Source organism: Austrofundulus limnaeus, unplaced genomic scaffold (genome assembly GCF_001266775.1).
Source record: "Austrofundulus limnaeus strain Quisiro unplaced genomic scaffold, Austrofundulus_limnaeus-1.0 Scaffold13, whole genome shotgun sequence".
In the NCBI taxonomy this organism is placed as follows: domain Eukaryota; kingdom Metazoa; phylum Chordata; class Actinopteri; order Cyprinodontiformes; family Rivulidae; genus Austrofundulus; species Austrofundulus limnaeus.
In genome coordinates, this window is record NW_013952415.1 from 1,076,293 (window position 1) to 1,080,792 (window position 4,500).

Below are 4,500 nucleotides of genomic sequence, written 5' to 3' on the forward strand. Positions count from 1 at the left end.
ACACCTGACAAACATTTTATACATCCCGAGCTCCACATCAACACTACTGAATCACATTCTGCCTCTTGAAGCTCACATCCCTCTCCCCTTTTTATCTTTATGAAATATACCAAAACAGTGCAAAGTTTCTACTTTAGAATGCATTTCAAAAATTACATGTTAATTTTTTTAAAAGCTGTTCAAAATCAACAAAAGTTTGTTTCTTTAACATATATGATTATCGTCATGGCTTCCTCATCCAATTTGAATAAAACAGCCTAAAAAAGTGACCACTTGTCTTAGAGAAGACGTGACTCCACTGTTGTACAAATTAAAATCTCGTTATCAAAAAAAAAAAAAAAAGAATCACCTCAGCAAGCTGTCCTCAAATGTGTTTATTCATGAACAGTAGAAAAAAAAGAAAGTCTTTGATAAGATGTAAAAGAAGAAGAAGAAAAAAAGATTTGCATGTGCATTCCAGGTAGTTAGGATGCACAGCGAGCCCACTGAGTGGATCAGTGAATAGGAGCATAGRCTTTTGAGTGAATGCAAATTAGGCAGGGCCGTAAGATAAGATGTGCTCTGTGTGAGCGGACCACTCCCCCAATGGATATTTCTCACAAAAAAATCTGCACAAACAAGTATACCTCAGACATACACTATTAAAGTACTCACCTTCAAAGTATTTAGAAATAATAATAAAGAAAAAAAAAAGAAAAGCTCCAAAGCTCTGGGCCTTGTGGCACACGGTCAAGCATTCAGTCTGTTATTGGGAGCGCTTTTTTTCCCCCAATTACAGTGGGTATGCATGCACATCTAGCAGCACAGTTATTCAGGAGCTATTGTTCGGGGAGCTCTGCCTGTTTTKCAGAGGATGGAGCCTTAAGGAGTGGCAAAGAAGGATTTTATGTTGGGAGAACAATGGCTGCTTAACACAGAATCGTGTCCGGGTGAGAACCCACCAAGAGACACATCGGGAAGAAGTGGGCCAAAACAGGACAGCAATGGTTGTCCTCTCGGGAKGAAAAAAAATAGCTCTTTTTCTGTGCATCCATAGTTTGCAAAGAAATTGGACAATAGGTCATATAGAACACACAGTCAACTAGAATTCGATTTAAATAAACRGAACCCCATTAAAATATGAAAGAATGTAGACGAGTGAACTCAGTCTGTGATGAAACAAAGAAAAAGAATGCAGGGAAACACACAAGTGCTGCACAGGAGGACCACACGTTTAAAAAAACGCAAAAAAAAAAGTTTGAATAGACATCTGCATGACAAGGCTGAGGGAAATTCATTCATAAGGAGAACTAAGGAAACATGTCAATGCAGGGTCAAAGCTAATGCGTATCCAAGTTCAACATTTGTGTGCACAGAGTGCAGAAGTTAGTAAGTGGTTTTAAAAGCACCAGGGAAGACATGTCCCTGCTGTGTTTCCCCACTAAAGAGAAGTGAAACAATTGAAGCATGGCACTCCGAAGGCACTCAGACATTTTCAGCTGGRTGTAAAATAAGTGCAGAAATGAAAGAAAAAAGAAAAGAATAGAAAAGAAAAAGGTGATAGGGGAGAACAAAGCTGTTGTCTGCAGCTGTACTTACATTAATAGGCGTATCGGGGGTCTGCGTGTGCAGCGGAGTGTGTCCATCTTTGGAGCATTTCACGACATCTCGGGGGTTGGAGTGTTTTCACTGTAAAGCGTTTGCTCCATATGGATTTGATGCACAGCGCCAAGATGGCAGTGAGCAGAACGCTCAGTGTTAGATGACACAGGAGGAGCTCGACGTGAAGTCAGACGAGGCTGAAGTTACAGTTGAAGGCCTGATCACGAGTAAACAAAAAGAAAAACCCCACTGTGAAATAAATTCTTGGACATGTTTGGAGCGTTTACCTTCATTCTAACACGGCTTAACGCTGGTTTGAACAGTTGGTTATACATTTACACAAAGTGTCGGCAAGCAGCTGGGTCGACACCTTTTCTACGTCAATATCTTAGCTGGGATGTCTTAGCAGAAATTTAGCTAAACATGAAACATGGAGAATCCAAGCATAGCGTTGGACAGTCACCAGGTGAAGATGCCAAACTCTGGGAAAAGATGTAAACAGAAATCTGGGCAAAGCATTCCTGATTCATGGCAAGTTTATAAACTGCAAATGTGTGATCATAGAACATGTCAGAAATTTAGTTAAATAAGACTGAGACGGACATATTTGTTTTATCGACAGGACTTTTATGTTGGCTTCAAACAATGATTTGGACAAGCTGTGATTTGATACAGGCAAAGCAATCTCAGAAAATGTGTAATATAAATAAAATACTGTATTACTGCTCCATCTTCTTCCAATTATCCGTAGTCGGGTCGCAGAGGCAACAGCTCCAGGAGAGAAACCCAGACATCTCTCTCTCCAGCGACACTTTCCAGCTCGTCCTGGACATTCCCAGGCCAGAGAGGATACATAGTCCCTCCAGCAAGTCCTGGGTCTTTCCCAGGGCCTCCTACCAGTGAGACGTGCCCAGAACACCTCTAAAGGGAGGCGTCCAGGAGGCATCCTAATCAGATGCCCMAACCACCTCAGCTGACACCTTTCTATGTGGAGGAGCAGCGGCTGTACTCTGAGCTCACCCTATTTCTAAGGGAGAGCCCGGACACCCTGTGGAGGAAACTCATTTTGTCRGCTTGTATCCGGGATCTCGTTCTTTCGGTCATGATCCATGCCTCATGACCACAGGTGAGGGTTGGAACGAAGACAGACCAGTAAATCGAGAGCTTTGCATTTTGACTCAGCTCTTTCGTCATCACGACTGACCGAAGCAACGCCCTCATTACTGAGGACGAGACCCCAATCTGTCGATCCATCTCCCGCTCCATCCCACCATCACTCATGAACAAGACACCCAGATGCTGTTTTACTTATGACTCTAAAAATGCAATATAAAGTCTTTTATCCACAGGCCAGACCGCTACTTCCGTCCCACCTGGTTTCATGTTTCCGGTATGCAAAAGCGAGAACCAGAGGTTCGTTCATTCAGAGTCACTGAGCAGTTCAATCATGATATCGGGTTCAGCTTGTGTTTTTGTTGCCTGCCACAACAATTCAAGAAAAATGAGAAATGCTTTAGAAACATTTTGCCTGGAACAACAAGAAGATGGTACGTCCATGCCCAGCGCCCTACGCACTATGTACTTCATGCCGATTGTAAACTACTGTGGCTGGCAGCTTTAAAACTCAAAACTCACTGAAGAGTGTATGTTTGCTCTTTCCATTTTATCTACAAAAAGCCCAGAGATACACACCCTGATCCAGAGCTCTTACTGGGCTAAGACTGGCCACCAGGGGCATCTAGTCTGGACCACTATGAGTCAAAGAGCTTCTAGCAATATCAACAAAAAACACAAATCTGTGCCTGGTGAGTGAAACTGTAAATGCTGTTGGTCCCTGTTTCACTATTTAATCAAGCTGTCTGTTTGGTTTTTTTAAATTAAGGCCTACAGTGGCGTTAGCACCAAAGCTGCTGCTGTATGAACAAGCGAAAMTATAAAACAAGGGTTTTTGTTTTACGACCGGAGATGGAACAGAATCCTCTGACTTCTCTCCAAGCTTCTGCTTTGGAAGGTTTTTGAATGGAAAAGGGAAAATATGAAAAGGTAAAAACATTTTTAGAGACACTCCATCACTGAAATTGTCACATTATTGTAGATATTTCCTGGCTTTTGGCTTTATTGATTCTTTATTGCCTACTCTGCACACCAAATTGTCCCAAAACGTTGATCTATAGCTGAATGAGTGTAAAAAAAAAKCAACTAAGCAGGCTCCCTCCCAGCAAGGAGGGTCTTGCTCTGTCAGCTCCATGGATGTAGAAAAAAAGTCCAGAAAGTTATTCATGATTGTTTCATTAACATTCTGCTTTGTACCACAGAGATTATTCTAGCAGTTCGGGTTTTAGGGGTATAATATTTTCACTGTTTGATGTAAATATAGGGGGAACCGCTCCATTGTTTAACACTGGCTCATGGTCTGTGCTACTGGAGTGTGGAGATAAGAAACATTACTATATGTTWTGTTTCTGACATCAAGCTGATTCAGATAAATGAAGCAGAGTTTAACATAAATGATGACTTCATTTCCTCTTCGCCTTTTTTTCCCTGAATACTTGTTTCCTACCGCTCGCCTCAAACTCTCCTCTTTTTTTTATTTCTTCTCCCTTTGTTTCCTCCTTGTTTTTACTTCAGTCTAACTCTGAATTTGTGGGGGTGAAAAGCCAGAGCTGAGGTTTAATGTTATGCATTCTCGGGTGAAATTGACTGCCACTTTGCATCGCAGTTAATCTGTTCTAAAATCAGGGCTGATATAAGCTCTTGAATGTGTCTGCCTCGCTCCTTTATTCACCATTGCTGAAAATGATTGTTGTCTAAATGCATAAAGCTAAGGGTTTAAAGAGTAACTTACCCCAAAATTAACTTTTTTTAGCTGATAAACTGTCTAGAATGTGTCTAAAATGTTATATAGTACTGTTTCTGTGC

The 4,500-nt window shown here is 41.4% G+C and overlaps 1 long non-coding RNA gene across 1 annotated transcript in view; it reads right to left on the reverse strand.

The window, feature by feature from the left end:
- Nucleotides 1-1,271: 1,271 nt before the first annotated feature.
- LOC106513541 (uncharacterized) overlaps nt 1,272-4,500 on the reverse strand; it is a 10,971-nt gene continuing 7,742 nt past the window's right edge. Inside the window, exon 3 of the long non-coding RNA XR_001309793.1 lies at nt 1,272-1,798. This is a non-coding gene — a long non-coding RNA (uncharacterized LOC106513541). The remainder of the gene's footprint in view (nt 1,799-4,500) is intronic.